This window comes from Papaver somniferum, chromosome 8 (assembly GCF_003573695.1).
Source record: "Papaver somniferum cultivar HN1 chromosome 8, ASM357369v1, whole genome shotgun sequence".
Lineage (NCBI taxonomy): Eukaryota > Viridiplantae > Streptophyta > Magnoliopsida > Ranunculales > Papaveraceae > Papaver > Papaver somniferum.
Genome location: NC_039365.1, coordinates 92,789,616 through 92,799,933, shown reverse-complemented (window position 1 = coordinate 92,799,933; position 10,318 = coordinate 92,789,616). Strand labels below are relative to the sequence as shown.

At 35.6% G+C, this 10,318-nt stretch overlaps 1 long non-coding RNA gene across 1 annotated transcript; it reads right to left on the bottom strand.

Annotated features, from left to right (window-relative positions):
- Nucleotides 1-477: 477 nt before the first annotated feature.
- Nucleotides 478-1,643, bottom strand: LOC113303804. The gene is made up of 3 exons (XR_003337774.1): nucleotides 1,504-1,643; nucleotides 1,314-1,388; nucleotides 478-783 (listed from the first exon to the last, which is right to left on the bottom strand). It is a non-coding gene; the product is annotated as an uncharacterized LOC113303804 (long non-coding RNA).
- Nucleotides 1,644-10,318: the final 8,675 nt, after the last annotated feature.

Here is a 10,318-nt window from a genome sequence, read left to right as displayed (position 1 = left end):
GCCAATGTTTTTTTTTACTCGAGGCCTATCACAACAAGATAAAAAAAGATAATTTGAAGTAATATGAAAAATCCTTTATCCAACTATATATATTACCGAATGAGTAAACTACCCCTGATTGACTAGTATAAATTCAGGTGATTTATTGATGTTTAATCTTGCTAACCTAGATTTCCACTAATCTTAAATCATCAATCAAAACATGTGAAAATTATGATTTTTTTTTATTGAAAACCACAACCCAGAATTGGTTGATGCTTATGCACTCGTAGATCGATTCTGGGTTTAGTATTTTCAATTGACATAGAAAACCTAGAATCGGTCTTTATTAGGGCTGCACATACTCCGGTACGGTCCGGTTCTCTTATGGAACCGGTCCCTGTACTTGGTGTTGACCGGTACCTCATTTTGAGGACCGGTACCTGTACTTGTACCTGGAGTTGTACCGGTCCGGTACCGGGTTTTTTACCTGAAAAATATTACAAAATATAATACAACATTTCCATAAGTTCAATGTTCAACAATCCAAAATAAGTTCAGGTTGCATACATATTTAAGTTCAACATTTTGCATAACTTCAAAACAACAATCCAAAATAAGTTCATAAGTTCAGTTTGCCAAAAAGTAAAAACAACATTTCCACTACCATATAAGTCTGTCTACGACAAGTCGACAAGAAATAATGGATGGCTGCACAGCCTGCACTTGCAAGTTGCAATCCTAGGCCACAAATCTGCACTTTCCCCTCCAATAAGGCCATTGATTGGATAGGACAACCTCAACCTGTGTGTATTACAAGTTTACAACCAGTTCAAAACAAATAGCAAGCAAATACATAAGAAGTTCATAACTACAGTTGAATTTGTGCAGATTGAATATTTTCAGTCCATTCATTTCCATACATTACATATTCTCATACACACCCCAATACTTATTGTACTTGGCAAACATACAGTATACAGACTCAATATTATCAACAAATCCAAGTTAGGAAATACCTCCAGTGAGACATACACATAGTGATACTGTCATACATACTCATACAAGAAAGATACAACTAATTGCAAAACCATTCATAGAATCACAGTTAATCAGTTATCACTTATCACACAGTAGTACAGAGTACAATAAATCTATGTATTCATTATAACATATTAACATGTATTGCTCAATCAATCTGAATTCTCAAACCCTAAATTGATCTCAAACTCTCAATCAATGTCAAACCCTAAATCATTTACATCAACAAGGTTAATCTCATAAGATAGATTGCTAAATTAGAAGAACAAGAATAAGTAAAGACTGTAAAGTACCTTGGAAACAAAAAGGTTTAGATTGAATCTGATAGACGAAGAAAAAATTGGTATCCTTGGCAGTCACCACTTAACCTGCGTGAGTATAAACACTAGGGTTAGTTGATTAGTCAAGCGATAGCTACTTAAAATCGTTTACAATTCCTAGGGTTTCCTTTTGTTGAAACAGAAAGGAAATCGAAAAGATTACCTGATTGATTGATAGCTACTAACTAGTAAGACTTGAATCACTTGATGATGATCGTGAATTGGTGATTTCCTGATTGATTGGTGAGGGTAGCCGTAGTTACTCAGAGATGAAGAGGCTGCTCTTCATAGCTTCACTGCTTCAGAGAGAGAAAAAACGAAGAAGAAAGAAAACTGAGAGTGAGAGAGTTACCAGAGTTAGCGATTAGTATTAGGGTTATCTATATTGGACGGATATGATTAAAACTAGTTAGGATCTTAACGGCTGAAATTAAACGGTACATATGGGCCGGTTCCTACCGGTACTCCCCCTAGAACCGGTGTCTGTACCGGTCTAGACCGGTTATCAACTTCCAGTACCGGTGTCTGTACCGGCTAGACCGGTTCCGGTTCGGTATTTCCGGTTCCACTCCGGTCCAGATCCTCCCAACCGGTTCTTGTGCAGCCCTAGTCTTTATCAATGTACACAAACCAATTATTAGAATCGGAAGCTATAAATGTACACTTTTTTTTTGAAGCATGTTAAAAATAGAAGGACATTAGGTTACAATTTGTCGTGAGTACGTGGTACCCATAAAATCATGGAATATAATTTGACTAATAAAAGATGGGATTGCCTGGTCCCATATTTTAGTTGATAAATTTCCCAATTGACTTCCATCTGTCGCGTGATTGGATAACCCATCTGCCGCTTGATTTTCTTCCCTATAGTTGTGCTGAATAGCTATAATTGTACGCATAGACATATTATGTGATACTTTTATAAACAAAATATTTATTCATAAGAACATTATAGTGTTTCGTTGTTGAGGTCTCTAGTCCAGTTGCTCACTGGATTGTAGTAGGTCCGGTTTAGCAATCAATAGGAAAAAGAACTACAGAACAATCATTGGGCGCTACAATATCCATCCATAATATGAAAGCTACAAAGCCCTACCGTGTCCATAATATCTCATGTTTGCCTGAACATCTGAACATCGTTATTGAGAACTCTTGCTTTTTCGGTTGCTTGGTCCTAATGGCAGCTCCAATTAGAAGCAACAAATTTTTTTTGATGTAACACGTGGATAAGCAAATGCGGAGTTATAATATTGGAAAATTAACATGCGCGTTATGGTCCCGGGGCTGTCAACATCTATGTAAGAAAGGTCCAACAAAACAAATGATATGAAAAAAATCCCAAAATACCCGAACTGTCTGAAATACCCCATGTTTTTTCCAGCCCAAAACTAACAGAACAAGTTTCCCTACTCATTTCATCGATTCCATCGTTATCTTCTTCTAGTTCTCTTTCCTAGTCTATGAAACATAAGAAAAAATCAGATCTGCCTTCATCCGTGGCGAAAGTCATCCATTGATTTTCAGTTTTCCCTTCTTCTCTTCTTCAATGCTTACTTACTTCAACCAATGAAACCAATTCTGACCTAAATCGTCTCAATTTTCTGTTCTAAATCCTCAAAATGGTGAAGAAGCAAACTCAACTGAGAAAAAGAGAGATGAGTAGTTAAAGAAAACAGTGAAAAAACCCCAAAAGGTAAGAATCGTACCAACTCTGTGGTGATGGTGTTAATTTTTTTGGTCTTTTTTTTGATGAAATAAACATGAACGTAGCCATTAATTAGGTTGATGCTTCATTTTTTTTTTCAATTGAATGTGAAACAAAGATTATTAGTTTAAATCTTTCTTGATTTTTTGGGTTTCCTGTTAGGTTTAGGTTTAATCTGGTAAACTGATCAGTGTCACTCCATTAATTAGGCTTAGGTTTCATTTTTTTTCAACTAAGTGTGAAACCGTTCAACTTTAAAAAATTCTGTTGGTGTGTTTTATTTCTTGTTTTTCTGATCACCGCTTCCACTTGTGGTTTATATATGCTTAACCATTTTCTGTTGGTGTGTTATATTGTCTTCAATTTTTTGATGAAACCATATTTCGTTTCACCATCTCCACTTATGGTTACATATTTCTGTTGGGTGTGTTTACTTGATGTTTGCTGTAACCAGATTTGGTTTCACCATTTACAGTTATGGTTTCATCATTTTTCAGTTATGGTTTCATCATTTTGTTGGTGCTTATGGTTTACTTTTAGTTTCACAACAAGGAAAAAAAGAGTCACAGAGCCATATAGATGCCCGTTACATCATTTGTGCACGAAAACATATGCAATAAAGGCTTTGATACAAAAGAAGGGATAACATATGCACTATTTTTTCATCTCCATTTTGGCGCGTTTTCGAACCTTTCTATGAAAATATATTGAAAGAAGAAGAGTTAAAGAAAAAGACGAAAGCCGTCAAGATGATCAACAATAAAAGTTGTAAAATGTGAGACCAAAGCTGGCCTGTAAGATCCTGCTTGACAAAAGAGAATAATACTCGTATGCCGTGCCTAAAATACAGTACTTTAATTTGGCAGATTCAGTTTTTGTTAAAGTATAAACTGCTTGTAAAATGGTTATCGACCGACTGTAAAGTTGACAAATTACAGTTTCTATAAAAAAAGATTTAATTTATTTCAGTTTGTAGTCCCTTACAGCTTATGTCTACAAATTATGATGTCTAATTTTTTAGGGAACATTGGGTCACTAAAAAAAAACTGGGACAAATTTTCACTAATTCACTATATTGTAACACTTGATAAGCATGTAAGCAGATCTTCAAAATTTATAAATGGTGTATCATATATCTGCGGCACCAAGAAAACACCACTTAGTAATTTTACTTTAGCAAACAGTAGACAACATTATCTTTTATCTTGTCAAGATGCGAAAGAAAAATAGCAGTAAAAAATGATGAAACCAAAAACGGTTTCAGCAAAAATATGATGAAACCAAAAAGGGTTCCAGCAAAAATATGATGACACTTTGGTTCCAACAAATAGTAAAATCCCGCACGCTCTGCCAAACTTAATCTAAAAATGAAACAAACATGACACACCTGCAACAAATTAACATGTTTAGCTATAGAAAGAATAGAAAAGAGAATAAATGAAAAATAACTCGAAAACATCAAAATGAAATATGAAAAGTATATTAAATACATATTGTATGTAGTATAAATTATATAAAAAATGAAATTCGAAGAATTATCATCGAAATGGCTTCACATCTGTCGAGCATGGCATGTCCTTCGGTTATGGGTAGTCAAAACATGGCAGCTACCACAAGTTCTCATATTCTTCTTGGAAAGTGAACATGTATTAAAAGTTCTCCTCTTCTTACTTGGAATACCTAGTTGTAGCAGAGCATCGAGACTAAGAACAATGGATTTTTGGAAACACTATAACTGGCCTTTCAACTTTGGGAACTAGATTAGTTGCTCTTGAATATGCTTTTCGGTAGGACTTCACCGTAAAGTAATTTTCAACATGATTATACGAATATTCTCCTTTCAACATGACACAACGGATAGCATAAGCTAAAGGATAAATTTCTGCAACATGAACACAAAAAGAACATGAAAAAAGACTTTAGCATAAAATACGATGAAACTAACAGAAAAAAATGTTACAACAAAACCAGGAAAAAAACAGACCAACAGGAAAAAAGGTTTCACCAAAAAAAAAAAGATGAAACCAACAAAAAAAAATGATGAAAACCAACACAAATTAAATAACTATTTTTCACAAGATTTCTCAATACCCGATTAGTCAATATGATTTCTCAAAACAACTAACAATCGAGTAATACTAAAATTCTAACCTAAAATGAAAGATCGAGAAAAGTTAAACATAGGGGTGTAAATAATACCCGAAAATACTCGGCCTGCATGTACCCGCCTGAGCCTGCATGTACCCGAACGAGCCCAAAGCCTGTTGCATCTCGTCACGGGCCGCCTGGCCTGACCTGATTAGTTTAAATGGGCGGGCTTGGATTTTCCCTAAAATTTAGTAGCCTGGCCTGGTACCTGCCCGAATAGCCCGGCCTGGTATCCGTTTAAATTTTTAAGGGTTTTTGTTTTAATGTTAGAGCAAATTTTCATTGTGTTTTGGTTATACTTTAGGTTAAAATTCTTATTTTCATTTCTATTTTACATTTAGAAGATTAATTATTTAAGATTATTTTAACCTATAATTCATTTAATCTCCAAATCATAAATAGAAGTTAGATCAGCTATTACAGAATTTTGAAAACTCAAAAACCCGAAGCCTGTTTGGCCTGCTTATATAATGGGCTTTAGGAAAGTTTTGGGCCTCAAAATAAGTACTTCTACCTGGCCTGCCCGGCCTGACGGGCTTTTTGGGTAGCTGATTATGAGGCCTGTCTGGTCTGGCCTGCTGTAGAAAACGGGCTGAGCTGCTCGGCTTGTCCCAATTTACACCCCTAGTTAAACCTAACAAGCCGACAATTAAAATTAATTTAACCAAAATTGAGATTTAGGGATTAAAATATTCAATCATGACGATAATGAATTGGCGTATGATTTATTACTTACAGGTATCCTGATTAATAATCCGTCGAATTGTTATTGTTTCACCAACGATCATCACATCGTCATCCAATATCAACTTTTTAATTTTCTATTTCAAAAATTTCAAACTGTTTATCTACCATAAAACCGATATCTAATTCTAGGATCAATAGAGAAAAACCAATTTTAATTGGCTTAAAATGTTTCTTTCAAAATAAAAAAAAATCATCATCGTTATTTGATTTCAGTAGAAAAAAAAAACCACCCGAATCCTTAGGAATAGAAACCAATGGATTATTACTAGATAAAACCAAATTTAATGGAAAAAGTTTGTTTAAACAGTTATCTTTAAACGATGAAAAAATCAAATAATATTGGTTAAATTTCTTAGAATGTCAACTCTAACAATTCATTCCGCGGAATTGATGGAAAAAAAATAAGTTTGTACAATTTCCAAAATCATACCGACAAAAAGAAAAATTGTTGCTTTAATCATCTCGTAGGGTTCACCCTCTTTATGATTGATTATTGGTTTCTTGCAAAAAAAAAAAAAAAAAATTAAAAACCATGTATGAATCACATGATCAATGTGTAATGGACAAAGATACAAAACTTATAAATTGGTCATAGGTTAATGAACCATGCACGTGATTAACTACCGTAAAGTGATCAAATCGCGATGACACAAAATTTTTGTGATTACACTTCATTAAAGGAATAGAAGGGATAAAAACTATAAATTATTTTACAATGATTTTATTTCTTTTTATATGTAAAAACTAGAGAAGAACGAAAATCAAACTTATTCGAAAAATTTGATCACCCGTACCACCATGGATTAACCGATGGATTTTAAGTGCACCCAAAAGAAAAATTGTTTGAGAATAACTGTATTTGAAAACACTGGGGGTACTAAAATACACCACCAACTTTTTCGAGGCAATCTGTATGGACAAACTCAACAGAACTCGGAGAGTAAAAATCAATCAAGGAAAGTGTCTAGAGTTATATCTCTATCTCTCTTGTGATTAAAACGTTTACAGAATTGAATCCGTGAACCTAATTACAAAGAGAGTTCTTGGACGGTACCAAATACCAATATCCAAGGATCAATCAAGTCGTATCCAACAAACTAGGTCGGACGTATCTACTGTGATAGGTCAACGTACAACCTGTGATATTTCAATTATGAAGATAAACAATATAATGTGGAAAAATAAATAACACAGACACCGGAAATCTTGTTAATGAGGAAACTGAAAATGCAAAAAAAATCCGGGACCTACCCCAGATTGTACAACAAACTGTATTAAGCCACTACAGACACTAGCCTACTACCAATTAACTTCAGTCTGGAATGTAGTTGAGCCCTAAAAGGTATCCCACCGATTAAGGTACAATTGCGCTCCTTACGCCTCTTGAATACCAGCAGGACTCCGCGCAATTGATTCTCTTATATGACGTCAGACCAACTAAGAGTTGCTTCAACTCAATTGAAGACTTTAAACCAAATCTGCCTCCCACAGATTAAGCCTATAATTGATTTCCTGATTTACGAACGAAACGAATGATCAGATCAAACGTAGGATCAAGGTGGTGGAAATCGATAGCAACTTGAAAAAATCTGGCTATCCTCAAAATCCGAACTTATGCAACCCGAAGTGCAGCCTAGATTATTATTCACCCCACAAGTATAAAACTTGCGAAATCACAAAGGTTGAGACGAAGAGAACTCTGTGATTTCTATGTATCTTGTTCAAGTGATAAATCAACTATCGAACTAGATCAGGATACTCAAGTTATCAAGATAAAAGATAACTGGACTTGGCTTCACGAATCCCAATGAAGTCTTTGATAGTCGCTAAACCCTAAAAGGGTTTCTGGAGAGAACGACTCTAGATACAACTAGGACACACCAAAAAGTAGTGTCAAAATTCAAAGATCCCAGTTGCCAAGAGTTCCCCTTATATAGACATTCAAAGCATAGGTTGCTTTAGGTTTAAGCTAAGATAGCTTTGGAACCAAGCAAACAATATTCACCTTAGATGAAAACTTTGAATCTTATTAATATAAACAAGATGTACACTTTGGTTAGGTAAACCGTAACCGAACCGTGTACAAATACTATATCCAACATGGTTAGCCGAAACTAGCCGGTTTGAACTTAAAAGCTTAACAATCATTTTCATGAATACAAACACACTGTTCTTGAGTTACAATCATGTGATCAAATAAGTCTAGTGTATTATAGAAAATTGATCAAATGCAAGTTATCTCAGAGAAATAATTTAATCGAAATTGAACCATAATCGACATAGTTGGTAAATGTACAAAGTACAAATACTTGAGTAGTTCGTGAAACGCCCGAGTCAAGGTACGCGAACCGGTTTGCAAACTTATAAGCAAATCCGAGTTCCGGAGTTTACAGAAAATTTTAATTTCACGTACCGGTTTGCAAACTTATGTGCAACACTAAGTTCCGGAGTTGACAGAACTTTTTCAGTTCACGTACCGGTTTGCAAACTTAAGACTTTTACCGGTTCCGGAGTTCACAGAACCTTTTCAGCTTGCATAACGGTTTGGGTACTAAACTGGTTCTAGAATATAAAAGTATATTGGTTCGCATACTGGTTTGAATACTTTATGTGACTATTAATTTTCCCATAGTCTACGTAATGTATACAACCCGGAGAATCGGATACTATGTAGTATTAATACCTCTGTTGAACTGATAATGTTAAGTTATAAAAGGTATTCAAGATCACAATAATAATGAAGAACAAAAATATAATGTAAATGGAACTAAGTTATCATGAGACACAAGAGGTTACGTGGTTCGACTTTCGTTTACGTCCACGGGGTAATGAGTGATTGTTTGTATTAAGTTTTGGTGGTTACAGAAGATCTTAAATGCTTCCCAAAGTAATAAAGAGAACTCAAGTTGAAGTAAATACTTAAGTTCTAAATATTAAAGAGGTATAAGCTTAAGACTAGATCATCTTCTCCTAGGTATTGAATGCCCTTGATTTTTTGGTGAAGCTTGGTATTTATAGCCCCTTATGCTCCAGGTATATCTTTGCTGTCTTTGGATCCATCGTTCCCTGATATACCTTCCGTACAAATGGTACCTTCATTCACCGCATGCTTTCTCCAGTCGGACTCTGCCACCTCAGCTGACCCACGTTCCTTCAGGAACTTCCCAGCCTCAGTACATATTGTACGTTTGTTTACCGCTAACCTTTGCCAGTCAAAATATGCCACATCATCTCTCTCCAGGTGCTTTGATTATGCGTGTAGATAAGAGATTTGTGCATTTAATGTTGATTAGATATGTCATCCACATCTGTCCCTTTGCCAGCTGCCTCTCTCTAGACTAGGCTTTACTTTTCTATCTTGGTGGTCGAGGTATCTCTTCTTGGGATAAGATACCGTAGATATGTGAAGGTATCTTCTGCTACTCAGGTTTATCTGTATAACGAGGGTTATACAGTTATCTTGTATGCGACCACTGAAACCGCGACACGTGCTCCACAGAATATTGGTATTCACAGTTTGCCCCTTTTCTTTCATATTCTACCGTGTGGTAGGATTGGAGGAAAAAAACTTCGTAATGCTGTCATTTTTACACGTACCGGTTGGGTGGTCCCCAAATGTTCTTTCATGCAATAACTTCCCATTAAATTTCGGGACATCCAAATTTTTGGATTCTCTAGCCGCCTATAATAGAAAATAGAATAAAGAATCTTACTAACTTCCTCTTTTCCTCTCGAACTGTCGCTCTCCATCCCCTTCTCTGAGATTTTTCGTCTCATCTTTTGTCGACTGTTTTTGATATTCCGTTGACTCCCAAAATCTCTTGCTCGTTCGCCATCAACAAGTTAGTAAACATTGGTTTCCCTTTTACTGTTGCTTTTCGTATTCTCCATGCTTAGGTTTTTTTTTTGGCTGTTGATGTTACTCTCATCTCTGCATGCATCGATTTCTGTTTTTTATGCTCCCTTATGTTATTTGAAAGCATGGGTTACTCTCAATTTCGTGATTTCACCATGTATATGTTATGATTCTTCATTGTCTGCTATTTTGATCATTATGGTCAATGATCCTCCGTTTCGTTCCATAGACGAATTATGTTGTTTCCTTTGGTTATTTTAGGAAAACCCATGCCCAAAGTGTGTTTATTTTTGCCCCAATTTTTTTTGAGTCGACTGTAATTTTGGTCCGCCATTGTTGATGGACTATTCTTCCTGCTGATTTTAGGAATCATGAGATTCCCGAAGAAGTCTGTGCGTAGAGATCCGAAGCCTAGGTCGTCTACTGAGCCACCTCCGCGGATGGATCATCCCTATGCTACACCTTATCCACCTCCTGAAGATACTGAGGTACCTCTGGAAACTGAGATGGTTGTGGGCCCTG